This window comes from Micromesistius poutassou, assembly GCF_964030765.1.
Source record: "Micromesistius poutassou genome assembly, chromosome: 2".
Taxonomy (NCBI): Eukaryota; Metazoa; Chordata; class Actinopteri; order Gadiformes; family Gadidae; genus Micromesistius; species Micromesistius poutassou.
In genome coordinates this window covers 23,002,189-23,027,125 of record NC_140272.1, presented here as the reverse complement: position 1 = coordinate 23,027,125, position 24,937 = coordinate 23,002,189, and the positions used below count along the sequence as shown (strand labels likewise).

At 47.0% G+C, this 24,937-nt stretch overlaps 44 non-coding genes across 44 annotated transcripts; all 44 read right to left on the bottom strand.

Annotated features, from left to right (window-relative positions):
* Positions 1-430: 430 nt before the first annotated feature.
* Positions 431-512, bottom strand: AC3HAE_009720 (transfer RNA serine (anticodon AGA)). Its single transcript has one exon. It is a non-coding gene; the product is annotated as a tRNA-Ser (tRNA).
* A 131-nt stretch (positions 513-643) lies between these two features.
* AC3HAE_009718 (transfer RNA alanine (anticodon UGC)) lies at positions 644-715 on the bottom strand. The gene has a single exon. It is a non-coding gene; the product is annotated as a tRNA-Ala (tRNA).
* Positions 716-1,034: 319 nt separating this feature from the next.
* AC3HAE_009717 (transfer RNA serine (anticodon AGA)) lies at positions 1,035-1,116 on the bottom strand. The gene has a single exon. It is a non-coding gene; the product is annotated as a tRNA-Ser (tRNA).
* Positions 1,117-1,911: 795 nt separating this feature from the next.
* Positions 1,912-1,983, bottom strand: AC3HAE_009716 (transfer RNA alanine (anticodon CGC)). The gene has a single exon. It is a non-coding gene; the product is annotated as a tRNA-Ala (tRNA).
* A 691-nt stretch (positions 1,984-2,674) lies between these two features.
* AC3HAE_009715 (transfer RNA serine (anticodon AGA)) lies at positions 2,675-2,756 on the bottom strand. Its single transcript has one exon. It is a non-coding gene; the product is annotated as a tRNA-Ser (tRNA).
* Positions 2,757-2,887: 131 nt separating this feature from the next.
* AC3HAE_009714 (transfer RNA alanine (anticodon UGC)) lies at positions 2,888-2,959 on the bottom strand. Its single transcript has one exon. It is a non-coding gene; the product is annotated as a tRNA-Ala (tRNA).
* A 319-nt stretch (positions 2,960-3,278) lies between these two features.
* AC3HAE_009713 (transfer RNA serine (anticodon AGA)) lies at positions 3,279-3,360 on the bottom strand. Its single transcript has one exon. It is a non-coding gene; the product is annotated as a tRNA-Ser (tRNA).
* Positions 3,361-4,155: 795 nt separating this feature from the next.
* On the bottom strand, positions 4,156-4,227 carry AC3HAE_009712 (transfer RNA alanine (anticodon CGC)). Its single transcript has one exon. It is a non-coding gene; the product is annotated as a tRNA-Ala (tRNA).
* A 691-nt stretch (positions 4,228-4,918) lies between these two features.
* On the bottom strand, positions 4,919-5,000 carry AC3HAE_009710 (transfer RNA serine (anticodon AGA)). Its single transcript has one exon. It is a non-coding gene; the product is annotated as a tRNA-Ser (tRNA).
* Positions 5,001-5,131: 131 nt separating this feature from the next.
* On the bottom strand, positions 5,132-5,203 carry AC3HAE_009709 (transfer RNA alanine (anticodon UGC)). The gene has a single exon. It is a non-coding gene; the product is annotated as a tRNA-Ala (tRNA).
* Positions 5,204-5,522: 319 nt separating this feature from the next.
* On the bottom strand, positions 5,523-5,604 carry AC3HAE_009707 (transfer RNA serine (anticodon AGA)). The gene has a single exon. It is a non-coding gene; the product is annotated as a tRNA-Ser (tRNA).
* Positions 5,605-6,399: 795 nt separating this feature from the next.
* AC3HAE_009706 (transfer RNA alanine (anticodon CGC)) lies at positions 6,400-6,471 on the bottom strand. The gene has a single exon. It is a non-coding gene; the product is annotated as a tRNA-Ala (tRNA).
* Positions 6,472-7,162: 691 nt separating this feature from the next.
* Positions 7,163-7,244, bottom strand: AC3HAE_009705 (transfer RNA serine (anticodon AGA)). Its single transcript has one exon. It is a non-coding gene; the product is annotated as a tRNA-Ser (tRNA).
* A 131-nt stretch (positions 7,245-7,375) lies between these two features.
* AC3HAE_009704 (transfer RNA alanine (anticodon UGC)) lies at positions 7,376-7,447 on the bottom strand. Its single transcript has one exon. It is a non-coding gene; the product is annotated as a tRNA-Ala (tRNA).
* A 319-nt stretch (positions 7,448-7,766) lies between these two features.
* Positions 7,767-7,848, bottom strand: AC3HAE_009703 (transfer RNA serine (anticodon AGA)). The gene has a single exon. It is a non-coding gene; the product is annotated as a tRNA-Ser (tRNA).
* Positions 7,849-8,643: 795 nt separating this feature from the next.
* AC3HAE_009702 (transfer RNA alanine (anticodon CGC)) lies at positions 8,644-8,715 on the bottom strand. The gene has a single exon. It is a non-coding gene; the product is annotated as a tRNA-Ala (tRNA).
* A 691-nt stretch (positions 8,716-9,406) lies between these two features.
* On the bottom strand, positions 9,407-9,488 carry AC3HAE_009701 (transfer RNA serine (anticodon AGA)). The gene has a single exon. It is a non-coding gene; the product is annotated as a tRNA-Ser (tRNA).
* Positions 9,489-9,619: 131 nt separating this feature from the next.
* On the bottom strand, positions 9,620-9,691 carry AC3HAE_009700 (transfer RNA alanine (anticodon UGC)). The gene has a single exon. It is a non-coding gene; the product is annotated as a tRNA-Ala (tRNA).
* Positions 9,692-10,010: 319 nt separating this feature from the next.
* AC3HAE_009698 (transfer RNA serine (anticodon AGA)) lies at positions 10,011-10,092 on the bottom strand. The gene has a single exon. It is a non-coding gene; the product is annotated as a tRNA-Ser (tRNA).
* A 795-nt stretch (positions 10,093-10,887) lies between these two features.
* On the bottom strand, positions 10,888-10,959 carry AC3HAE_009696 (transfer RNA alanine (anticodon CGC)). Its single transcript has one exon. It is a non-coding gene; the product is annotated as a tRNA-Ala (tRNA).
* A 691-nt stretch (positions 10,960-11,650) lies between these two features.
* Positions 11,651-11,732, bottom strand: AC3HAE_009695 (transfer RNA serine (anticodon AGA)). Its single transcript has one exon. It is a non-coding gene; the product is annotated as a tRNA-Ser (tRNA).
* Positions 11,733-11,863: 131 nt separating this feature from the next.
* Positions 11,864-11,935, bottom strand: AC3HAE_009694 (transfer RNA alanine (anticodon UGC)). Its single transcript has one exon. It is a non-coding gene; the product is annotated as a tRNA-Ala (tRNA).
* A 319-nt stretch (positions 11,936-12,254) lies between these two features.
* AC3HAE_009693 (transfer RNA serine (anticodon AGA)) lies at positions 12,255-12,336 on the bottom strand. Its single transcript has one exon. It is a non-coding gene; the product is annotated as a tRNA-Ser (tRNA).
* A 795-nt stretch (positions 12,337-13,131) lies between these two features.
* On the bottom strand, positions 13,132-13,203 carry AC3HAE_009692 (transfer RNA alanine (anticodon CGC)). Its single transcript has one exon. It is a non-coding gene; the product is annotated as a tRNA-Ala (tRNA).
* A 691-nt stretch (positions 13,204-13,894) lies between these two features.
* On the bottom strand, positions 13,895-13,976 carry AC3HAE_009691 (transfer RNA serine (anticodon AGA)). The gene has a single exon. It is a non-coding gene; the product is annotated as a tRNA-Ser (tRNA).
* A 131-nt stretch (positions 13,977-14,107) lies between these two features.
* AC3HAE_009690 (transfer RNA alanine (anticodon UGC)) lies at positions 14,108-14,179 on the bottom strand. The gene has a single exon. It is a non-coding gene; the product is annotated as a tRNA-Ala (tRNA).
* A 319-nt stretch (positions 14,180-14,498) lies between these two features.
* AC3HAE_009689 (transfer RNA serine (anticodon AGA)) lies at positions 14,499-14,580 on the bottom strand. The gene has a single exon. It is a non-coding gene; the product is annotated as a tRNA-Ser (tRNA).
* Positions 14,581-15,375: 795 nt separating this feature from the next.
* AC3HAE_009688 (transfer RNA alanine (anticodon CGC)) lies at positions 15,376-15,447 on the bottom strand. Its single transcript has one exon. It is a non-coding gene; the product is annotated as a tRNA-Ala (tRNA).
* A 691-nt stretch (positions 15,448-16,138) lies between these two features.
* Positions 16,139-16,220, bottom strand: AC3HAE_009685 (transfer RNA serine (anticodon AGA)). Its single transcript has one exon. It is a non-coding gene; the product is annotated as a tRNA-Ser (tRNA).
* Positions 16,221-16,351: 131 nt separating this feature from the next.
* Positions 16,352-16,423, bottom strand: AC3HAE_009684 (transfer RNA alanine (anticodon UGC)). Its single transcript has one exon. It is a non-coding gene; the product is annotated as a tRNA-Ala (tRNA).
* Positions 16,424-16,742: 319 nt separating this feature from the next.
* On the bottom strand, positions 16,743-16,824 carry AC3HAE_009683 (transfer RNA serine (anticodon AGA)). Its single transcript has one exon. It is a non-coding gene; the product is annotated as a tRNA-Ser (tRNA).
* Positions 16,825-17,619: 795 nt separating this feature from the next.
* Positions 17,620-17,691, bottom strand: AC3HAE_009682 (transfer RNA alanine (anticodon CGC)). Its single transcript has one exon. It is a non-coding gene; the product is annotated as a tRNA-Ala (tRNA).
* A 691-nt stretch (positions 17,692-18,382) lies between these two features.
* Positions 18,383-18,464, bottom strand: AC3HAE_009681 (transfer RNA serine (anticodon AGA)). Its single transcript has one exon. It is a non-coding gene; the product is annotated as a tRNA-Ser (tRNA).
* A 131-nt stretch (positions 18,465-18,595) lies between these two features.
* On the bottom strand, positions 18,596-18,667 carry AC3HAE_009680 (transfer RNA alanine (anticodon UGC)). The gene has a single exon. It is a non-coding gene; the product is annotated as a tRNA-Ala (tRNA).
* Positions 18,668-18,986: 319 nt separating this feature from the next.
* On the bottom strand, positions 18,987-19,068 carry AC3HAE_009679 (transfer RNA serine (anticodon AGA)). The gene has a single exon. It is a non-coding gene; the product is annotated as a tRNA-Ser (tRNA).
* A 795-nt stretch (positions 19,069-19,863) lies between these two features.
* Positions 19,864-19,935, bottom strand: AC3HAE_009678 (transfer RNA alanine (anticodon CGC)). Its single transcript has one exon. It is a non-coding gene; the product is annotated as a tRNA-Ala (tRNA).
* A 691-nt stretch (positions 19,936-20,626) lies between these two features.
* AC3HAE_009677 (transfer RNA serine (anticodon AGA)) lies at positions 20,627-20,708 on the bottom strand. The gene has a single exon. It is a non-coding gene; the product is annotated as a tRNA-Ser (tRNA).
* A 131-nt stretch (positions 20,709-20,839) lies between these two features.
* AC3HAE_009676 (transfer RNA alanine (anticodon UGC)) lies at positions 20,840-20,911 on the bottom strand. Its single transcript has one exon. It is a non-coding gene; the product is annotated as a tRNA-Ala (tRNA).
* A 319-nt stretch (positions 20,912-21,230) lies between these two features.
* Positions 21,231-21,312, bottom strand: AC3HAE_009673 (transfer RNA serine (anticodon AGA)). The gene has a single exon. It is a non-coding gene; the product is annotated as a tRNA-Ser (tRNA).
* A 795-nt stretch (positions 21,313-22,107) lies between these two features.
* On the bottom strand, positions 22,108-22,179 carry AC3HAE_009672 (transfer RNA alanine (anticodon CGC)). Its single transcript has one exon. It is a non-coding gene; the product is annotated as a tRNA-Ala (tRNA).
* Positions 22,180-22,870: 691 nt separating this feature from the next.
* On the bottom strand, positions 22,871-22,952 carry AC3HAE_009671 (transfer RNA serine (anticodon AGA)). The gene has a single exon. It is a non-coding gene; the product is annotated as a tRNA-Ser (tRNA).
* A 131-nt stretch (positions 22,953-23,083) lies between these two features.
* AC3HAE_009670 (transfer RNA alanine (anticodon UGC)) lies at positions 23,084-23,155 on the bottom strand. The gene has a single exon. It is a non-coding gene; the product is annotated as a tRNA-Ala (tRNA).
* Positions 23,156-23,474: 319 nt separating this feature from the next.
* AC3HAE_009669 (transfer RNA serine (anticodon AGA)) lies at positions 23,475-23,556 on the bottom strand. The gene has a single exon. It is a non-coding gene; the product is annotated as a tRNA-Ser (tRNA).
* A 795-nt stretch (positions 23,557-24,351) lies between these two features.
* Positions 24,352-24,423, bottom strand: AC3HAE_009668 (transfer RNA alanine (anticodon CGC)). The gene has a single exon. It is a non-coding gene; the product is annotated as a tRNA-Ala (tRNA).
* Positions 24,424-24,937: the final 514 nt, after the last annotated feature.

Below are 24,937 nucleotides of genomic sequence, written 5' to 3'. Positions count from 1 at the left end.
ACTTCACTTCCTTATTGATGTTGTGTGCCACCTCTTTTATAGTCCGTGCGGCAACTCGGACTGCCGAAAGGTTCCTTTCCGGTTTGCAACATGAGTTTATTAATTATTTCTTTAGTTTGACTTCACAGACGTGTTCAACACATCTCTGGCTATCGTAGCCTAAAGTCAACATGCTGCGACAATGCTTAACGATACAAGGGGGAAATGGGTTATTGACTGGCACTACGGTATAACACACTGTATAGGGAAATTGTGTACCTGCAGATGGAAGCACTGGCCAACAGTTGTCGGCAGGCCTCAATCATCGCGACACAAGAAACGTTTTTCCCTTCTGTGGCCGTCAGCACTCAGTGCATAACTGCACCCTTCTCATATAGACGTGTTAAACAGCACTAGCCTATGGAAGCCTACGCACTGATTACCCTGCAACCGTTGACGGCAGGATTCGAACCTGCGCGGGGAGACCCCAATGGATTTCTAGTCCATCGCCTTAACCACTCGGCCACGACAACACATGCGCCGTAGTTTCAATTCTCTGGGTTGTTCGAACAGTAGCAGTCTGCAACATTTCCTTCGCGGAATGTATTGCATGAACTAATTTCGATCAAAATTCCGCTCGCCAAAGCTTTTGTGGATAATGGATTGGAGATGCCGGGGATTGAACCCGGGGCCTCATACATGCAAAGCATGCGCTCTACCACTGAGCTACATCCCCTTACAACACAACACAGTACATTTTAAACCTGCGTCAGGAGACGCTTTGGGTTTTCTCGTCCGTGGCATTCAGCACTTGGACATGACAACTACTGGTCTTCAGATCTATCAGACCTTTGAAGATTAACATCTCATGTCGGGAGAGCATGGTGTTAAAAACATTGGATGCTTGGACCTCATCCAGAAAAGGCCAGGGAGTGAAGACGTCGCCTCCTACATGCTAAGATTGACATATTTGCACTCAATTCACGCAGTGCCACCGTACGATGTGGCCACGCGTTGACGGAACTCGGGAATGGAAAAAGCTGCACAGGTGCAACCGTTGTCGGCAGGATTCGAACCTGCGCGGGGAGACCCCAATGGATTTCTAGTCCATCGCCTTAACCACTCGGCCACGACAACACACCGACATCAGTTTCCAGTCTCTGAGTTGCTCGAACAGTAAGAGTGTGGAACATTTAGGGTAGGTTGCTTGATCTCATTTTGAAATAGTCTTCAATTCATGACAGAAGCGTGCTTGGATCACATCTCGGAGATGGCAGGGATTGAACCTCAGGCCTTCTACATGAGAAGCATACGCTCTGCCGTTGAGAAACATCCCTTGTGTTACTTCAGTCGTACATCTGTACAACCGATTCCTGAAGCTTTGCTTAACGATAGAAGGGACAAGTAGGTCATCGGCTGGCACTAGGGTATCGTACATTTCATAGAGACTGGGAGTTGAACCCAGGGTGTCCTATTTACAAGACAGGTGCTTTGACCAGCTAAGCCGCAGTACCACTTTTGATTTGTTCACTTGAGACACCAATGAAATATGTCTCATGTAGCGCGACCCGCTCATGTGTGAAGCCATCAGAACTGGCATCTAAAGGGATTCCAATTGAGTGGGGTACTTACATAACACAACGTACTGCTGTGATTAGAACCCTGCATCTTCTGTTGACTAGACAGTCACTATGACCAGCCACGCCACAGCACCACCCTCAGGTCAAGAGAAATGCTTCAGCAAATGATTGAGAATACAACGAAAGAGGCCTGCACTACCATGACATGTTTCTGTTGATCCTTTAAACAGTATAACGCATTACTGTTTAATCATTCATTAAACAGTAAATTTCAGCAATGTCACGTGATCGGATAGTTGTTTACCTCTACAACTGATTTGGTCATAAAGATCGTTTTTCTCTTCCTATATTGTGGAGATGCCGGGGATTGAACCCGGGGCCTCATACATGCGAAGCATGCGCTCTACCACTGAGCTACATCCCCTTATTGTTCTTTGACCTACATCTCTACCATAAATACCTGAAGCTTTGCTTGATGATACAGCCAATCAATAGGTTGACTTGCACTAGGCCATCCTAGTGCGAGATGCAGATACTTGGCCTGCCTGCTAGTAGCAGAGGTGGTAAACTGGTGCGGCAGAATTCAAACATGGAGAGAGGGGGATCCAATGGATTTCTAGTGCATCAGCTTAACCGCTTGGCCAGGACAATGGTGCTTTTCGACCTCAACTCTATCAGTTGTCCGAACAGTAACAGACTGCAACGTTTGAGGTTGTGTGATCAAATTTTGAAATAGTCTCACACTCTTGACAACAGCTTGCTTTGATCACATCTTAGTGATCGGACCTCAGCACTCCTACATGAGAAGCTGTACAGATGGGCCGATTACTACAATTGTACGCGTGTGCAAGCGATACATGTAGCTTTGCTTAACGATACATGGGAGAAATGCGGTTATTGACTGGCACTACGGTATAACACAGTGTATAGGGAAATTGTGTACCTGCAGATGGAAGCACTGGCCAACAGTTGTCGGCAGGCCTCAATCATCGCGACACAAGAAACGTTTTTCCCTTCTGTGGCCGTCAGCACTCAGTGCATAAGTGCACCCTTCTCATATAGACGTGTTAAACAGCACTAGCCTATGGAAGCCTACGCACTGATTACCCTGCAACCGTTGACGGCAGGATTCGAACCTGCGCGGGGAGACCCCAATGGATTTCTAGTCCATCGCCTTAAACACTCGGTCACGACAACACATGCGCCGTAGTTTCAATTCTCTGGGTTGTTCGAACAGTAGCAGTCTGCAACATTTCCTTCGCGGAATGTATTGCATGAACTAATTTCGATCAAAATTCCGCTCGCCAAAGCTTTTGTGGATAATGGATTGGAGATGCCGGGGATTGAACCCGGGGCCTCATACATGCAAAGCATGCGCTCTACCACTGAGCTACATCCCCTTACAACACAACACAGTACATTTTAAACCTGCGTCAGGAGACGCTTTGGGTTTTCTCGTCCGTGGCATTCAGCACTTGGACATGACAACTACTGGTCTTCAGATCTATCAGACCTTTGAAGATTAACATCTCATGTCGGGAGAGCATGGTGTTAAAAACATTGGATGCTTGGACCTCATCCAGAAAAGGCCAGGGAGTGAAGACGTCGCCTCCTACATGCTAAGATTGACATATTTGCACTCAATTCACGCAGTGCCACCGTACGATGTGGCCACGCGTTGACGGAACTCGGGAATGGAAAAAGCTGCACAGGTGCAACCGTTGTCGGCAGGATTCGAACCTGCGCGGGGAGACCCCAATGGATTTCTAGTCCATCGCCTTAACCACTCGGCCACGACAACACACGGACATCAGTTTCCAGTCTCTGAGTTGCTCGAACAGTAAGAGTGTGGAACATTTAGGGTAGGTTGCTTGATCTCATTTTGAAATAGTCTTCAATTCATGACAGAAGCGTGCTTGGATCACATCTCGGAGATGGCAGGGATTGAACCTCAGGCCTTCTACATGAGAAGCATACGCTCTGCCGTTGAGAAACATCCCTTGTGTTACTTCAGTCGTACATCTGTACAACCGATTCCTGAAGCTTTGCTTAACGATAGAAGGGACAAGTAGGTCATCGGCTGGCACTAGGGTATCGTACATTTCATAGAGACTGGGAGTTGAACCCAGGGTGTCCTATTTACAAGACAGGTGCTTTGACCAGCTAAGCCGCAGTACCACTTTTGATTTGTTCACTTGAGACACCAATGAAATATGTCTCATGTAGCGCGACCCGCTCATGTGTGAAGCCATCAGAACTGGCATCTAAAGGGATTCCAATTGAGTGGGGTACTTACATAACACAACGTACTGCTGTGATTAGAACCCTGCATCTTCTGTTGACTAGACAGTCACTATGACCAGCCACGCCACAGCACCACCCTCAGGTCAAGAGAAATGCTTCAGCAAATGATTGAGAATACAACGAAAGAGGCCTGCACTACCATGACATGTTTCTGTTGATCCTTTAAACAGTATAACGCATTACTGTTTAATCATTCATTAAACAGTAAATTTCAGCAATGTCACGTGATCGGATAGTTGTTTACCTCTACAACTGATTTGGTCATAAAGATCGTTTTTCTCTTCCTATATTGTGGAGATGCCGGGGATTGAACCCGGGGCCTCATACATGCGAAGCATGCGCTCTACCACTGAGCTACATCCCCTTATTGTTCTTTGACCTACATCTCTACCATAAATACCTGAAGCTTTGCTTAATGATACAGCCAATCAATAGGTTGACTTGCACTAGGCCATCCTAGTGCGAGATGCAGATACTTGGCCTGCCTGCTAGTAGCAGAGGTGGTAAACTGGTGCGGCAGAATTCAAACATGGAGAGAGGGGGATCCAATGGATTTCTAGTGCATCAGCTTAACCGCTTGGCCAGGACAATGGTGCTTTTCGACCTCAACTCTATCAGTTGTCCGAACAGTAACAGACTGCAACGTTTGAGGTTGTGTGATCAAATTTTGAAATAGTCTCACACTCTTGACAACAGCTTGCTTTGATCACATCTTAGTGATCGGACCTCAGCACTCCTACATGAGAAGCTGTACAGATGGGCCGATTACTACAATTGTACGCGTGTGCAAGCGATACATGTAGCTTTGCTTAACGATACATGGGAGAAATGCGGTTATTGACTGGCACTACGGTATAACACAGTGTATAGGGAAATTGTGTACCTGCAGATGGAAGCACTGGCCAACAGTTGTCGGCAGGCCTCAATCATCGCGACACAAGAAACGTTTTTCCCTTCTGTGGCCGTCAGCACTCAGTGCATAAGTGCACCCTTCTCATATAGACGTGTTAAACAGCACTAGCCTATGGAAGCCTACGCACTGATTACCCTGCAACCGTTGACGGCAGGATTCGAACCTGCGCGGGGAGACCCCAATGGATTTCTAGTCCATCGCCTTAACCACTCGGCCACGACAACACATGCGCCGTAGTTTCAATTCTCTGGGTTGTTCGAACAGTAGCAGTCTGCAACATTTCCTTCACGGAATGTATTGCATGAACTAATTTCGATCAAAATTCCGCTCGCCAAAGCTTTTGTGGATAATGGATTGGAGATGCCGGGGATTGAACCCGGGGCCTCATACATGCAAAGCATGCGCTCTACCACTGAGCTACATCCCCTTACAACACAACACAGTACATTTTAAACCTGCGTCAGGAGACGCTTTGGGTTTTCTCGTCCGTGGCATTCAGCACTTGGACATGACAACTACTGGTCTTCAGATCTATCAGACCTTTGAAGATTAACATCTCATGTCGGGAGAGCATGGTGTTAAAAACATTGGATGCTTGGACCTCATCCAGAAAAGGCCAGGGAGTGAAGACGTCGCCTCCTACATGCTAAGATTGACATATTTGCACTCAATTCACGCAGTGCCACCGTACGATGTGGCCACGCGTTGACGGAACTCGGGAATGGAAAAAGCTGCACAGGTGCAACCGTTGTCGGCAGGATTCGAACCTGCGCGGGGAGACCCCAATGGATTTCTAGTCCATCGCCTTAACCACTCGGCCACGACAACACACGGACATCAGTTTCCAGTCTCTGAGTTGCTCGAACAGTAAGAGTGTGGAACATTTAGGGTAGGTTGCTTGATCTCATTTTGAAATAGTCTTCAATTCATGACAGAAGCGTGCTTGGATCACATCTCGGAGATGGCAGGGATTGAACCTCAGGCCTTCTACATGCGAAGCATACGCTCTGCCGTTGAGAAACATCCCTTGTGTTACTTCAGTCGTACATCTGTACAACCGATTCCTGAAGCTTTGCTTAACGATAGAAGGGACAAGTAGGTCATCGGCTGGCACTAGGGTATCGTACATTTCATAGAGACTGGGAGTTGAACCCAGGGTGTCCTATTTACAAGACAGGTGCTTTGACCAGCTAAGCCGCAGTACCACTTTTGATTTGTTCACTTGAGACACCAATGAAATATGTCTCATGTAGCGCGACCCGCTCATGTGTGAAGCCATCAGAACTGGCATCTAAAGGGATTCCAATTGAGTGGGGTACTTACATAACACAACGTACTGCTGTGATTAGAACCCTGCATCTTCTGTTGACTAGACAGTCACTATGACCAGCCACGCCACAGCACCACCCTCAGGTCAAGAGAAATGCTTCAGCAAATGATTGAGAATACAACGAAAGAGGCCTGCACTACCATGACATGTTTCTGTTGATCCTTTAAACAGTATAACGCATTACTGTTTAATCATTCATTAAACAGTAAATTTCAGCAATGTCACGTGATCGGATAGTTGTTTACCTCTACAACTGATTTGGTCATAAAGATCGTTTTTCTCTTCCTATATTGTGGAGATGCCGGGGATTGAACCCGGGGCCTCATACATGCGAAGCATGCGCTCTACCACTGAGCTACATCCCCTTATTGTTCTTTGACCTACATCTCTACCATAAATACCTGAAGCTTTGCTTAATGATACAGCCAATCAATAGGTTGACTTGCACTAGGCCATCCTAGTGCGAGATGCAGATACTTGGCCTGCCTGCTAGTAGCAGAGGTGGTAAACTGGTGCGGCAGAATTCAAACATGGAGAGAGGGGGATCCAATGGATTTCTAGTGCATCAGCTTAACCGCTTGGCCAGGACAATGGTGCTTTTCGACCTCAACTCTATCAGTTGTCCGAACAGTAACAGACTGCAACGTTTGAGGTTGTGTGATCAAATTTTGAAATAGTCTCACACTCTTGACAACAGCTTGCTTTGATCACATCTTAGTGATCGGACCTCAGCACTCCTACATGAGAAGCTGTACAGATGGGCCGATTACTACAATTGTACGCGTGTGCAAGCGATACATGTAGCTTTGCTTAACGATACATGGGAGAAATGCGGTTATTGACTGGCACTACGGTATAACACAGTGTATAGGGAAATTGTGTACCTGCAGATGGAAGCACTGGCCAACAGTTGTCGGCAGGCCTCAATCATCGCGACACAAGAAACGTTTTTCCCTTCTGTGGCCGTCAGCACTCAGTGCATAACTGCACCCTTCTCATATAGACGTGTTAAACAGCACTAGCTTATGGAAGCCTACGCACTGATTACCCTGCAACCGTTGACGGCAGGATTCGAACCTGCGCGGGGAGACCCCAATGGATTTCTAGTCCATCGCCTTAACCACTCGGCCACGACAACACATGCGCCGTAGTTTCAATTCTCTGGGTTGTTCGAACAGTAGCAGTCTGCAACATTTCCTTCGCGGGATGTATTGCATGAACTAATTTCGATCAAAATTCCGCTCGCCAAAGCTTTTGTGGATAATGGATTGGAGATGCCGGGGATTGAACCCGGGGCCTCATACATGCAAAGCATGCGCTCTACCACTGAGCTACATCCCCTTACAACACAACACAGTACATTTTAAACCTGCGTCAGGAGACGCTTTGGGTTTTCTCGTCCGTGGCATTCAGCACTTGGACATGACAACTACTGGTCTTCAGATCTATCAGACCTTTGAAGATTAACATCTCATGTCGGGAGAGCATGGTGTTAAAAACATTGGATGCTTGGACCTCATCCAGAAAAGGCCAGGGAGCGAAGACGTCGCCTCCTACATGCTAAGATTGACATATTTGCACTCAATTAACGCAGTGCCACCGTACGATGTGGCCACGCGTTGACGGAACTCGGGAATGGAAAAAGCTGCACAGGTGCAACCGTTGTCGGCAGGATTCGAACCTGCGCGGGGAGACCCCAATGGATTTCTAGTCCATCGCCTTAACCACTCGGCCACGACAACACACGGACATCAGTTTCCAGTCTCTGAGTTGCTCGAACAGTAAGAGTGTGGAACATTTAGGGTAGGTTGCTTGATCTCATTTTGAAATAGTCTTCAATTCATGACAGAAGCGTGCTTGGATCACATCTCGGAGATGGCAGGGATTGAACCTCAGGCCTTCTACATGAGAAGCATACGCTCTGCCGTTGAGAAACATCCCTTGTGTTACTTCAGTCGTACATCTGTACAACCGATTCCTGAAGCTTTGCTTAACGATAGAAGGGACAAGTAGGTCATCGGCTGGCACTAGGGTATCGTACATTTCATAGAGACTGGGAGTTGAACCCAGGGTGTCCTATTTACAAGACAGGTGCTTTGACCAGCTAAGCCGCAGTACCACTTTTGATTTGTTCACTTGAGACACCAATGAAATATGTCTCATGTAGCGCGACCCGCTCATGTGTGAAGCCATCAGAACTGGCATCTAAAGGGATTCCAATTGAGTGGGGTACTTACATAACACAACGTACTGCTGTGATTAGAACCCTGCATCTTCTGTTGACTAGACAGTCACTATGACCAGCCACGCCACAGCACCACCCTCAGGTCAAGAGAAATGCTTCAGCAAATGATTGAGAATACAACGAAAGAGGCCTGCACTACCATGACATGTTTCTGTTGATCCTTTAAACAGTATAACGCATTACTGTTTAATCATTCATTAAACAGTAAATTTCAGCAATGTCACGTGATCGGATAGTTGTTTACCTCTACAACTGATTTGGTCATAAAGATCGTTTTTCTCTTCCTATATTGTGGAGATGCCGGGGATTGAACCCGGGGCCTCATACATGCGAAGCATGCGCTCTACCACTGAGCTACATCCCCTTATTGTTCTTTGACCTACATCTCTACCATAAATACCTGAAGCTTTGCTTAATGATACAGCCAATCAATAGGTTGACTTGCACTAGGCCATCCTAGTGCGAGATGCAGATACTTGGCCTGCCTGCTAGTAGCAGAGGTGGTAAACTGGTGCGGCAGAATTCAAACATGGAGAGAGGGGGATCCAATGGATTTCTAGTGCATCAGCTTAACCGCTTGGCCAGGACAATGGTGCTTTTCGACCTCAACTCTATCAGTTGTCCGAACAGTAACAGACTGCAACGTTTGAGGTTGTGTGATCAAATTTTGAAATAGTCTCACACTCTTGACAACAGCTTGCTTTGATCACATCTTAGTGATCGGACCTCAGCACTCCTACATGAGAAGCTGTACAGATGGGCCGATTACTACAATTGTACGCGTGTGCAAGCGATACATGTAGCTTTGCTTAACGATACATGGGAGAAATGCGGTTATTGACTGGCACTACGGTATAACACAGTGTATAGGGAAATTGTGTACCTGCAGATGGAAGCACTGGCCAACAGTTGTCGGCAGGCCTCAATCATCGCGACACAAGAAACGTTTTTCCCTTCTGTGGCCGTCAGCACTCAGTGCATAACTGCACCCTTCTCATATAGACGTGTTAAACAGCACTAGCTTATGGAAGCCTACGCACTGATTACCCTGCAACCGTTGACGGCAGGATTCGAACCTGCGCGGGGAGACCCCAATGGATTTCTAGTCCATCGCCTTAACCACTCGGCCACGACAACACATGCGCCGTAGTTTCAATTCTCTGGGTTGTTCGAACAGTAGCAGTCTGCAACATTTCCTTCGCGGGATGTATTGCATGAACTAATTTCGATCAAAATTCCGCTCGCCAAAGCTTTTGTGGATAATGGATTGGAGATGCCGGGGATTGAACCCGGGGCCTCATACATGCAAAGCATGCGCTCTACCACTGAGCTACATCCCCTTACAACACAACACAGTACATTTTAAACCTGCGTCAGGAGACGCTTTGGGTTTTCTCGTCCGTGGCATTCAGCACTTGGACATGACAACTACTGGTCTTCAGATCTATCAGACCTTTGAAGATTAACATCTCATGTCGGGAGAGCATGGTGTTAAAAACATTGGATGCTTGGACCTCATCCAGAAAAGGCCAGGGAGCGAAGACGTCGCCTCCTACATGCTAAGATTGACATATTTGCACTCAATTAACGCAGTGCCACCGTACGATGTGGCCACGCGTTGACGGAACTCGGGAATGGAAAAAGCTGCACAGGTGCAACCGTTGTCGGCAGGATTCGAACCTGCGCGGGGAGACCCCAATGGATTTCTAGTCCATCGCCTTAACCACTCGGCCACGACAACACACGGACATCAGTTTCCAGTCTCTGAGTTGCTCGAACAGTAAGAGTGTGGAACATTTAGGGTAGGTTGCTTGATCTCATTTTGAAATAGTCTTCAATTCATGACAGAAGCGTGCTTGGATCACATCTCGGAGATGGCAGGGATTGAACCTCAGGCCTTCTACATGAGAAGCATACGCTCTGCCGTTGAGAAACATCCCTTGTGTTACTTCAGTCGTACATCTGTACAACCGATTCCTGAAGCTTTGCTTAACGATAGAAGGGACAAGTAGGTCATCGGCTGGCACTAGGGTATCGTACATTTCATAGAGACTGGGAGTTGAACCCAGGGTGTCCTATTTACAAGACAGGTGCTTTGACCAGCTAAGCCGCAGTACCACTTTTGATTTGTTCACTTGAGACACCAATGAAATATGTCTCATGTAGCGCGACCCGCTCATGTGTGAAGCCATCAGAACTGGCATCTAAAGGGATTCCAATTGAGTGGGGTACTTACATAACACAACGTACTGCTGTGATTAGAACCCTGCATCTTCTGTTGACTAGACAGTCACTATGACCAGCCACGCCACAGCACCACCCTCAGGTCAAGAGAAATGCTTCAGCAAATGATTGAGAATACAACGAAAGAGGCCTGCACTACCATGACATGTTTCTGTTGATCCTTTAAACAGTATAACGCATTACTGTTTAATCATTCATTAAACAGTAAATTTCAGCAATGTCACGTGATCGGATAGTTGTTTACCTCTACAACTGATTTGGTCATAAAGATCGTTTTTCTCTTCCTATATTGTGGAGATGCCGGGGATTGAACCCGGGGCCTCATACATGCGAAGCATGCGCTCTACCACTGAGCTACATCCCCTTATTGTTCTTTGACCTACATCTCTACCATAAATACCTGAAGCTTTGCTTAATGATACAGCCAATCAATAGGTTGACTTGCACTAGGCCATCCTAGTGCGAGATGCAGATACTTGGCCTGCCTGCTAGTAGCAGAGGTGGTAAACTGGTGCGGCAGAATTCAAACATGGAGAGAGGGGGATCCAATGGATTTCTAGTGCATCAGCTTAACCGCTTGGCCAGGACAATGGTGCTTTTCGACCTCAACTCTATCAGTTGTCCGAACAGTAACAGACTGCAACGTTTGAGGTTGTGTGATCAAATTTTGAAATAGTCTCACACTCTTGACAACAGCTTGCTTTGATCACATCTTAGTGATCGGACCTCAGCACTCCTACATGAGAAGCTGTACAGATGGGCCGATTACTACAATTGTACGCGTGTGCAAGCGATACATGTAGCTTTGCTTAACGATACATGGGAGAAATGCGGTTATTGACTGGCACTACGGTATAACACAGTGTATAGGGAAATTGTGTACCTGCAGATGGAAGCACTGGCCAACAGTTGTCGGCAGGCCTCAATCATCGCGACACAAGAAACGTTTTTCCCTTCTGTGGCCGTCAGCACTCAGTGCATAACTGCACCCTTCTCATATAGACGTGTTAAACAGCACTAGCTTATGGAAGCCTACGCACTGATTACCCTGCAACCGTTGACGGCAGGATTCGAACCTGCGCGGGGAGACCCCAATGGATTTCTAGTCCATCGCCTTAACCACTCGGCCACGACAACACATGCGCCGTAGTTTCAATTCTCTGGGTTGTTCGAACAGTAGCAGTCTGCAACATTTCCTTCGCGGGATGTATTGCATGAACTAATTTCGATCAAAATTCCGCTCGCCAAAGCTTTTGTGGATAATGGATTGGAGATGCCGGGGATTGAACCCGGGGCCTCATACATGCAAAGCATGCGCTCTACCACTGAGCTACATCCCCTTACAACACAACACAGTACATTTTAAACCTGCGTCAGGAGACGCTTTGGGTTTTCTCGTCCGTGGCATTCAGCACTTGGACATGACAACTACTGGTCTTCAGATCTATCAGACCTTTGAAGATTAACATCTCATGTCGGGAGAGCATGGTGTTAAAAACATTGGATGCTTGGACCTCATCCAGAAAAGGCCAGGGAGCGAAGACGTCGCCTCCTACATGCTAAGATTGACATATTTGCACTCAATTCACGCAGTGCCACCGTACGATGTGGCCACGCGTTGACGGAACTCGGGAATGGAAAAAGCTGCACAGGTGCAACCGTTGTCGACAGGATTCGAACCTGCGCGGGGAGACCCCAATGGATTTCTAGTCCATCGCCTTAACCACTCGGCCACGACAACACACGGACATCAATTTCCAGTCTCTGAGTTGCTCGAACAGTAAGAGTGTGGAACATTTAGGGTAGGTTGCTTGATCTCATTTTGAAATAGTCTTCAATTCATGACAGAAGCGTGCTTGGATCACATCTCGGAGATGGCAGGGATTGAACCTCAGGCCTTCTACATGAGAAGCATACGCTCTGCCGTTGAGAAACATCCCTTGTGTTACTTCAGTCGTACATCTGTACAACCGATTCCTGAAGCTTTGCTTAACGATAGAAGGGACAAGTAGGTCATCGGCTGGCACTAGGGTATCGTACATTTCATAGAGACTGGGAGTTGAACCCAGGGTGTCCTATTTACAAGACAGGTGCTTTGACCAGCTAAGCCGCAGTACCACTTTTGATTTGTTCACTTGAGACACCAATGAAATATGTCTCATGTAGCGCGACCCGCTCATGTGTGAAGCCATCAGAACTGGCATCTAAAGGGATTCCAATTGAGTGGGGTACTTACATAACACAACGTACTGCTGTGATTAGAACCCTGCATCTTCTGTTGACTAGACAGTCACTATGACCAGCCACGCCACAGCACCACCCTCAGGTCAAGAGAAATGCTTCAGCAAATGATTGAGAATACAACGAAAGAGGCCTGCACTACCATGACATGTTTCTGTTGATCCTTTAAACAGTATAACGCATTACTGTTTAATCATTCATTAAACAGTAAATTTCAGCAATGTCACGTGATCGGATAGTTGTTTACCTCTACAACTGATTTGGTCATAAAGATCGTTTTTCTCTTCCTATATTGTGGAGATGCCGGGGATTGAACCCGGGGCCTCATACATGCGAAGCATGCGCTCTACCACTGAGCTACAACCCCTTATTGTTCTTTGACCTACATCTCTACCATAAATACCTGAAGCTTTGCTTAATGATACAGCCAATCAATAGGTTGACTTGCACTAGGCCATCCTAGTGCGAGATGCAGATACTTGGCCTGCCTGCTAGTAGCAGAGGTGGTAAACTGGTGCGGCAGAATTCAAACATGGAGAGAGGGGGATCCAATGGATTTCTAGTGCATCAGCTTAACCGCTTGGCCAGGACAATGGTGCTTTTCGACCTCAACTCTATCAGTTGTCCGAACAGTAACAGACTGCAACGTTTGAGGTTGTGTGATCAAATTTTGAAATAGTCTCACACTCTTGACAACAGCTTGCTTTGATCACATCTTAGTGATCGGACCTCAGCACTCCTACATGAGAAGCTGTACAGATGGGCCGATTACTACAATTGTACGCGTGTGCAAGCGATACATGTAGCTTTGCTTAACGATACATGGGAGAAATGCGGTTATTGACTGGCACTACGGTATAACACAGTGTATAGGGAAATTGTGTACCTGCAGATGGAAGCACTGGCCAACAGTTGTCGGCAGGCCTCAATCATCGCGACACAAGAAACGTTTTTCCCTTCTGTGGCCGTCAGCACTCAGTGCATAACTGCACCCTTCTCATATAGACGTGTTAAACAGCACTAGCTTATGGAAGCCTACGCACTGATTACCCTGCAACCGTTGACGGCAGGATTCGAACCTGCGCGGGGAGACCCCAATGGATTTCTAGTCCATCGCCTTAACCACTCGGCCACGACAACACATGCGCCGTAGTTTCAATTCTCTGGGTTGTTCGAACAGTAGCAGTCTGCAACATTTCCTTCGCAGGATGTATTGCATGAACTAATTTCGATCAAAATTCCGCTCGCCAAAGCTTTTGTGGATAATGGATTGGAGATGCCGGGGATTGAACCCGGGGCCTCATACATGCAAAGCATGCGCTCTACCACTGAGCTACATCCCCTTACAACACAACACAGTACATTTTAAACCTGCGTCAGGAGACGCTTTGGGTTTTCTCGTCCGTGGCATTCAGCACTTGGACATGACAACTACTGGTCTTCAGATCTATCAGACCTTTGAAGATTAACATCTCATGTCGGGAGAGCATGGTGTTAAAAACATTGGATGCTTGGACCTCATCCAGAAAAGGCCAGGGAGCGAAGACGTCGCCTCCTACATGCTAAGATTGACATATTTGCACTCAATTCACGCAGTGCCACCGTACGATGTGGCCACGCGTTGACGGAACTCGGGAATGGAAAAAGCTGCACAGGTGCAACCGTTGTCGGCAGGATTCGAACCTGCGCGGGGAGACCCCAATGGATTTCTAGTCCATCGCCTTAACCACTCGGCCACGACAACACACGGACATCAGTTTCCAGTCTCTGAGTTGCTCGAACAGTAAGAGTGTGGAACATTTAGGGTAGGTTGCTTGATCTCATTTTGAAATAGTCTTCAATTCATGACAGAAGCGTGCTTGGATCACATCTCGGAGATGGCAGGGATTGAACCTCAGGCCTTCTACATGAGAAGCATACGCTCTGCCGTTGAGAAACATCCCTTGTGTTACTTCAGTCGTACATCTGTACAACCGATTCCTGAAGCTTTGCTTAACGATAGAAGGGACAAGTAGGTCATCGGCTGGCACTAGGGTATCGTACATTTCATAGAGACTGGGAGTTGAACCCAGGGTGTCCTATTTACAAGACAGGTGCTTTGACCAGCTAAGCCGCAGTACCACTTTTGATTTGTTCACTTGAGACACCAATGAAATATGTCTCATGTAGCGCGACCCGCTCATGTGTGAAGCCATCAGAACTGGCATCTAAAGGGATTCCAATTGAGTGGGGTACTTACATAACACAACGTACTGCTGTGATTAGAACCCTGCATCTTCTGTTGACTAGACAGTCACTATGACCAGCCACGCCACAGCACCACCCTCAGGTCAAGAGAAATGCTTCAGCAAATGATTGAGAATACAACGAAAGAGGCCTGCACTACCATGACATGTTTCTGTTGATCCTTTAAACAGTATAACGCATTACTGTTTAATCATTCATTAAACAGTAAATTTCAGCAATGTCACGTGATCGGATAGTTGTTTACCTCTACAACTGATTTGGTCATAAAGATCATTTTTCTCTTCCTATATTGTGGAGATGCCGGGGATTGAACCCGGGGCCTCATACATGCGAAGCATGCGCTCTACCACTGAGCTACATCCCCTTATTGTTCTTTGACCTACATCTCTACCATAAATACCTGAAGCTTTGCTTAATGATACAGCCAATCAATAGGTTGACTTGCACTAGGCCATCCTAGTGCGAGATGCAGATACTTGGCCTGCCTGCTAGTAGCAGAGGTGGTAAACTGGTGCGGCAGAATTCAAACATGGAGAGAGGGGGATCCAATGGATTTCTAGTGCATCAGCTTAACCGCTTGGCCAGGACAATGGTGCTTTTCGACCTCAACTCTATCAGTTGTCCGAACAGTAACAGACTGCAACGTTTGAGGTTGTGTGATCAAATTTTGAAATAGTCTCACACTCTTGACAACAGCTTGCTTTGATCACATCTTAGTGATCGGACCTCAGCACTCCTACATGAGAAGCTGTACAGATGGGCCGATTACTACAATTGTACGCGTGTGCAAGCGATACATGTAGCTTTGCTTAACGATACATGGGAGAAATGCGGTTATTGACTGGCACTACGGTATAACACAGTGTATAGGGAAATTGTGTACCTGCAGATGGAAGCACTGGCCAACAGTTGTCGGCAGGCCTCAATCATCGCGACACAAGAAACGTTTTTCCCTTCTGTGGCCGTCAGCACTCAGTGCATAACTGCACCCTTCTCATATAGACGTGTTAAACAGCACTAGCTTATGGAAGCCTACGCACTGATTACCCTGCAACCGTTGACGGCAGGATTCGAACCTGCGCGGGGAGACCCCAATGGATTTCTAGTCCATCGCCTTAACCACTCGGCCACGACAACACATGCGCCGTAGTTTCAATTCTCTGGGTTGTTCGAACAGTAGCAGTCTGCAACATTTCCTTCGCAGGATGTATTGCATGAACTAATTTCGATCAAAATTCCGCTCGCCAAAGCTTTTGTGGATAATGGATTGGAGATGCCGGGGATTGAACCCGGGGCCTCATACATGCAAAGCATGCGCTCTACCACTGAGCTACATCCCCTTACAACACAACACAGTACATTTTAAACCTGCGTCAGGAGACGCTTTGGGTTTTCTCGTCCGTGGCATTCAGCACTTGGACATGACAACTACTGGTCTTCAGATCTATCAGACCTTTGAAGATTAACATCTCATGTCGGGAGAGCATGGTGTTAAAAACATTGGATGCTTGGACCTCATCCAGAAAAGGCCAGGGAGCGAAGACGTCGCCTCCTACATGCTAAGATTGACATATTTGCACTCAATTCACGCAGTGCCACCGTACGATGTGGCCACGCGTTGACGGAACTCGGGAATGGAAAAAGCTGCACAGGTGCAACCGTTGTCGGCAGGATTCGAACCTGCGCGGGGAGACCCCAATGGATTTCTAGTCCATCGCCTTAACCACTCGGCCACGACAACACACGGACATCAGTTTCCAGTCTCTGAGTTGCTTGAACAGTAAGAGTGTGGAACATTTAGGGTAGGTTGCTTGATCTCATTTTGAAATAGTCTTCAATTCATGACAGAAGCGTGCTTGGATCACATCTCGGAGATGGCAGGGATTGAACCTCAGGCCTTCTACATGAGAAGCATACGCTCTGCCGTTGAGAAACATCCCTTGTGTTACTTCAGTCGTACATCTGTACAACCGATTCCTGAAGCTTTGCTTAACGATAGAAGGGACAAGTAGGTCATCGGCTGGCACTAGGGTATCGTACATTTCATAGAGACTGGGAGTTGAACCCAGGGTGTCCTATTTACAAGACAGGTGCTTTGACCAGCTAAGCCGCAGTACCACTTTTGATTTGTTCACTTGAGACACCAATGAAATATGTCTCATGTAGCGCGACCCGCTCATGTGTGAAGCCATCAGAACTGGCATCTAAAGGGATTCCAATTGAGTGGGGTACTTACATAACACAACGTACTGCTGTGATTAGAACCCTGCATCTTCTGTTGACTAGACAGTCACTATGACCAGCCACGCCACAGCACCACCCTCAGGTCAAGAGAAATGCTTCAGCAAATGATTGAGAATACAACGAAAGAGGCCTGCACTACCATGACATGTTTCTGTTGATCCTTTAAACAGTATAACGCATTACTGTTTAATCATTCATTAAACAGTAAATTTCAGCAATGTCACGTGATCGGATAGTTGTTTACCTCTACAACTGATTTGGTCATAAAGATCGTTTTTCTCTTCCTATATTGTGGAGATGCCGGGGATTGAACCCGGGGCCTCATACATGCGAAGCATGCGCTCTACCACTGAGCTACATCCCCTTATTGTTCTTTGACCTACATCTCTACGATAAATACCTGAAGCTTTGCTTAATGATACAGCCAATCAATAGGTTGACTTGCACTAGGCCATCCTAGTGCGAGATGCAGATACTTGGCCTGCCTGCTAGTAGCAGAGGTGGTAAACTGGTGCGGCAGAATTCAAACATGGAGAGAGGGGGATCCAATGGATTTCTAGTGCATCAGCTTAACCGCTTGGCCAGGACAATGGTGCTTTTCGACCTCAACTCTATCAGTTGTCCGAACAGTAACAGACTGCAACGTTTGAGGTTGTGTGATCAAATTTTGAAATAGTCTCACACTCTTGACAACAGCTTGCTTTGATCACATCTTAGTGATCGGACCTCAGCACTCCTACATGAGAAGCTGTACAGATGGGCCGATTACTACAATTGTACGCGTGTGCAAGCGATACATGTAGCTTTGCTTAACGATACATGGGAGAAATGCGGTTATTGACTGGCACTACGGTATAACACAGTGTATAGGGAAATTGTGTACCTGCAGATGGAAGCACTGGCCAACAGTTGTCGGCAGGCCTCAATCATCGCGACACAAGAAACGTTTTTCCCTTCTGTGGCCGTCAGCACTCAGCGCATAACTGCACCCTTCTCATATAGACGTGTTAAACAGCACTAGCTTATGGAAGCCTACGCACTGATTACCCTGCAACCGTTGACGGCAGGATTCGAACCTGCGCGGGGAGACCCCAATGGATTTCTAGTCCATCGCCTTAACCACTCGGCCACGACAACACATGCGCCGTAGTTTCAATTCTCTGGGTTGTTCGAACAGTAGCAGTCTGCAACATTTCCTTCGCGGGATGTATTGCATGAACTAATTTCGATCAAAATTCCGCTCGCCAAAGCTTTTGTGGATAATGGATTGGAGATGCCGGGGATTGAACCCGGGGCCTCATACATGCAAAGCATGCGCTCTACCACTGAGCTACATCCCCTTACAACACAACACAGTACATTTTAAACCTGCGTCAGGAGACGCTTTGGGTTTTCTCGTCCGTGGCATTCAGCACTTGGACATGACAACTACTGGTCTTCAGATCTATCAGACCTTTGAAGATTAACATCTCATGTCGGGAGAGCATGGTGTTAAAAACATTGGATGCTTGGACCTCATCCAGAAAAGGCCAGGGAGCGAAGACGTCGCCTCCTACATGCTAAGATTGACATATTTGCACTCAATTCACGCAGTGCCACCGTACGATGTGGCCACGCGTTGACGGAACTCGGGAATGGAAAAAGCTGCACAGGTGCAACCGTTGTCGGCAGGATTCGAACCTGCGCGGGGAGACCCCAATGGATTTCTAGTCCATCGCCTTAACCACTCGGCCACGACAACACACGGACATCAGTTTCCAGTCTCTGAGTTGCTCGAACAGTAAGAGTGTGGAACATTTAGGGTAGGTTGCTTGATCTCATTTTGAAATAGTCTTCAATTCATGACAGAAGCGTGCTTGGATCACATCTCGGAGATGGCAGGGATTGAACCTCAGGCCTTCTACATGAGAAGCATACGCTCTGCCGTTGAGAAACATCCCTTGTGTTACTTCAGTCGTACATCTGTACAACCGATTCCTGAAGCTTTGCTTAACGATAGAAGGGACAAGTAGGTCATCGGCTGGCACTAGGGTATCGTACATTTCATAGAGACTGGGAGTTGAACCCAGGGTGTCCTATTTACAAGACAGGTGCTTTGACCAGCTAAGCCGCAGTACCACTTTTGATTTGTTCACTTGAGACACCAATGAAATATGTCTCATGTAGCGCGACCCGCTCATGTGTGAAGCCATCAGAACTGGCATCTAAAGGGATTCCAATTGAGTGGGGTACTTACATAACACAACGTACTGCTGTGATTAGAACCCTGCATCTTCTGTTGACTAGACAGTCACTATGACCAGCCACGCCACAGCACCACCCTCAGGTCAAGAGAAATGCTTCAGCAAATGATTGAGAATACAACGAAAGAGGCCTGCACTACCATGACATGTTTCTGTTGATCCTTTAAACAGTATAACGCATTACTGTTTAATCATTCATTAAACAGTAAATTTCAGCAATGTCACGTGATCGGATAGTTGTTTACCTCTACAACTGATTTGGTCATAAAGATCGTTTTTCTCTTCCTATATTGTGGAGATGCCGGGGATTGAACCCGGGGCCTCATACATGCGAAGCATGCGCTCTACCACTGAGCTACATCCCCTTATTGTTCTTTGACCTACATCTCTACCATAAATACCTGAAGCTTTGCTTAATGATACAGCCAATCAATAGGTTGACTTGCACTAGGCCATCCTAGTGCGAGATGCAGATACTTGGCCTGCCTGCTAGTAGTAGAGGTGGTAAACTGGTGCGGCAGAATTCAAACATGGAGAGAGGGGGATCCAATGGATTTCTAGTGCATCAGCTTAACCGCTTGGCCAGGACAATGGTGCTTTTCGACCTCAACTCTATCAGTTGTCCGAACAGTAACAGACTGCAACGTTTGAGGTTGTGTGATCAAATTTTGAAATAGTCTCACACTCTTGACAACAGCTTGCTTTGATCACATCTTAGTGATCGGACCTCAGCACTCCTACATGAGAAGCTGTACAGATGGGCCGATTACTACAATTGTACGCGTGTGCAAGCGATACATGTAGCTTTGCTTAACGATACATGGGAGAAATGCGGTTATTGACTGGCACTACGGTATAACACAGTGTATAGGGAAATTGTGTACCTGCAGATGGAAGCACTGGCCAACAGTTGTCGGCAGGCCTCAATCATCGCGACACAAGAAACGTTTTTCCCTTCTGTGGCCGTCAGCACTCAGCGCATAACTGCACCCTTCTCATATAGACGTGTTAAACAGCACTAGCTTATGGAAGCCTACGCACTGATTACCCTGCAACCGTTGACGGCAGGATTCGAACCTGCGCGGGGAGACCCCAATGGATTTCTAGTCCATCGCCTTAACCACTCGGCCACGACAACACATGCGCCGTAGTTTCAATTCTCTGGGTTGTTCGAACAGTAGCAGTCTGCAACATTTCCTTCGCGGGATGTATTGCATGAACTAATTTCGATCAAAATTCCGCTCGCCAAAGCTTTTGTGGATAATGGATTGGAGATGCCGGGGATTGAACCCGGGGCCTCATACATGCAAAGCATGCGCTCTACCACTGAGCTACATCCCCTTACAACACAACACAGTACATTTTAAACCTGCGTCAGGAGACGCTTTGGGTTTTCTCGTCCGTGGCATTCAGCACTTGGACATGACAACTACTGGTCTTCAGATCTATCAGACCTTTGAAGATTAACATCTCATGTCGGGAGAGCATGGTGTTAAAAACATTGGATGCTTGGACCTCATCCAGAAAAGGCCAGGGAGCGAAGACGTCGCCTCCTACATGCTAAGATTGACATATTTGCACTCAATTCACGCAGTGCCACCGTACGATGTGGCCACGCGTTGACGGAACTCGGGAATGGAAAAAGCTGCACAGGTGCAACCGTTGTCGGCAGGATTCGAACCTGCGCGGGGAGACCCCAATGGATTTCTAGTCCATCGCCTTAACCACTCGGCCACGACAACACACGGACATCAGTTTCCAGTCTCTGAGTTGCTCGAACAGTAAGAGTGTGGAACATTTAGGGTAGGTTGCTTGATCTCATTTTGAAATAGTCTTCAATTCATGACAGAAGCGTGCTTGGATCACATCTCGGAGATGGCAGGGATTGAACCTCAGGCCTTCTACATGAGAAGCATACGCTCTGCCGTTGAGAAACATCCCTTGTGTTACTTCAGTCGTACATCTGTACAACCGATTCCTGAAGCTTTGCTTAACGATAGAAGGGACAAGTAGGTCATCGGCTGGCACTAGGGTATCGTACATTTCATAGAGACTGGGAGTTGAACCCAGGGTGTCCTATTTACAAGACAGGTGCTTTGACCAGCTAAGCCGCAGTACCACTTTTGATTTGTTCACTTGAGACACCAATGAAATATGTCTCATGTAGCGCGACCCGCTCATGTGTGAAGCCATCAGAACTGGCATCTAAAGGGATTCCAATTGAGTGGGGTACTTACATAACACAACGTACTGCTGTGATTAGAACCCTGCATCTTCTGTTGACTAGACAGTCACTATGACCAGCCACGCCACAGCACCACCCTCAGGTCAAGAGAAATGCTTCAGCAAATGATTGAGAATACAACGAAAGAGGCCTGCACTACCATGACATGTTTCTGTTGATCCTTTAAACAGTATAACGCATTACTGTTTAATCATTCATTAAACAGTAAATTTCAGCAATGTCACGTGATCGGATAGTTGTTTACCTCTACAACTGATTTGGTCATAAAGATCGTTTTTCTCTTCCTATATTGTGGAGATGCCGGGGATTGAACCCGGGGCCTCATACATGCGAAGCATGCGCTCTACCACTGAGCTACATCCCCTTATTGTTCTTTGACCTACATCTCTACCATAAATACCTGAAGCTTTGCTTAATGATACAGCCAATCAATAGGTTGACTTGCACTAGGCCATCCTAGTGCGAGATGCAGATACTTGGCCTGCCTGCTAGTAGCAGAGGTGGTAAACTGGTGCGGCAGAATTCAAACATGGAGAGAGGGGGATCCAATGGATTTCTAGTGCATCAGCTTAACCGCTTGGCCAGGACAATGGTGCTTTTCGACCTCAACTCTATCAGTTGTCCGAACAGTAACAGACTGCAACGTTTGAGGTTGTGTGATCAAATTTTGAAATAGTCTCACACTCTTGACAACAGCTTGCTTTGATCACATCTTAGTGATCGGACCTCAGCACTCCTACATGAGAAGCTGTACAGATGGGCCGATTACTACAATTGTACGCGTGTGCAAGCGATACATGTAGCTTTGCTTAACGATACATGGGAGAAATGCGGTTATTGACTGGCACTACGGTATAACACAGTGTACAGGGAAATTGTGTACCTGCAGATGGAAGCACTGGCCAACAGTTGTCGGCAGGCCTCAATCATCGCGACACAAGAAACGTTTTTCCCTTCTGTGGCCGTCAGCACTCAGCGCATAACTGCACCCTTCTCATATAGACGTGTTAAACAGCACTAGCTTATGGAAGCCTACGCACTGATTACCCTGCAACCGTTGACGGCAGGATTCGAACCTGCGCGGGGAGACCCCAATGGATTTCTAGTCCATCGCCTTAACCACTCGGCCACGACAACACATGCGCCGTAGTTTCAATTCTCTGGGTTGTTCGAACAGTAGCAGTCTGCAACATTTCCTTCGCGGGATGTATTGCATGAACTAATTTCGATCAAAATTCCGCTCGCCAAAGCGTTTGTGGATAATGGATTGGAGATGCCGGGGATTGAACCCGGGGCCTCATACATGCAAAGCATGCGCTCTACCACTGAGCTACATCCCCTTACAACACAACACAGTACATTTTAAACCTGCGTCAGGAGACGCTTTGGGTTTTCTCGTCCGTGGCATTCAGCACTTGGACATGACAACTACTGGTCTTCAGATCTATCAGACCTTTGAAGATTAACATCTCATGTCGGGAGAGCATGGTGTTAAAAACATTGGATGCTTGGACCTCATCCAGAAAAGGCCAGGGAGCGAAGACGTCGCCTCCTACATGCTAAGATTGACATATTTGCACTCAATTCACGCAGTGCCACCGTACGATGTGGCCACGCGTTGACGGAACTCGGGAATGGAAAAAGCTGCACAGGTGCAACCGTTGTCGGCAGGATTCGAACCTGCGCGGGGAGACCCCAATGGATTTCTAGTCCATCGCCTTAACCACTCGGCCACGACAACACACGGACATCAGTTTCCAGTCTCTGAGTTGCTCGAACAGTAAGAGTGTGGAACATTTAGGGTAGGTTGCTTGATCTCATTTTGAAATAGTCTTCAATTCATGACAGAAGCGTGCTTGGATCACATCTCGGAGATGGCAGGGATTGAACCTCAGGCCTTCTACATGAGAAGCATACGCTCTGCCGTTGAGAAACATCCCTTGTGTTACTTCAGTCGTACATCTGTACAACCGATTCCTGAAGCTTTGCTTAACGATAGAAGGGACAAGTAGGTCATCGGCTGGCACTAGGGTATCGTACATTTCATAGAGACTGGGAGTTGAACCCAGGGTGTCCTATTTACAAGACAGGTGCTTTGACCAGCTAAGCCGCAGTACCACTTTTGATTTGTTCACTTGAGACACCAATGAAATATGTCTCATGTAGCGCGACCCGCTCATGTGTGAAGCCATCAGAACTGGCATCTAAAGGGATTCCAATTGAGTGGGGTACTTACATAACACAACGTACTGCTGTGATTAGAACCCTGCATCTTCTGTTGACTAGACAGTCACTATGACCAGCCACGCCACAGCACCACCCTCAGGTCAAGAGAAATGCTTCAGCAAATGATTGAGAATACAACGAAAGAGGCCTGCACTACCATGACATGTTTCTGTTGATCCTTTAAACAGTATAACGCATTACTGTTTAATCATTCATTAAACAGTAAATTTCAGCAATGTCACGTGATCGGATAGTTGTTTACCTCTACAACTGATTTGGTCATAAAGATCGTTTTTCTCTTCCTATATTGTGGAGATGCCGGGGATTGAACCCGGGGCCTCATACATGCGAAGCATGCGCTCTACCACTGAGCTACATCCCCTTATTGTTCTTTGACCTACATCTCTACCATAAATACCTGAAGCTTTGCTTAATGATACAGCCAATCAATAGGTTGACTTGCACTAGGCCATCCTAGTGCGAGATGCAGATACTTGGCCTGCCTGCTAGTAGCAGAGGTGGTAAACTGGTGCGGCAGAATTCAAACATGGAGAGAGGGGGATCCAATGGATTTCTAGTGCATCAGCTTAACCGCTTGGCCAGGACAATGGTGCTTTTCGACCTCAACTCTATCAGTTGTCCGAACAGTAACAGACTGCAACGTTTGAGGTTGTGTGATCAAATTTTGAAATAGTCTCACACTCTTGACAACAGCTTGCTTTGATCACATCTTAGTGATCGGACCTCAGCACTCCTACATGAGAAGCTGTACAGATGGGCCGATTACTACAATTGTACGCGTGTGCAAGCGATACATGTAGCTTTGCTTAACGATACATGGGAGAAATGCGGTTATTGACTGGCACTACGGTATAACACAGTGTACAGGGAAATTG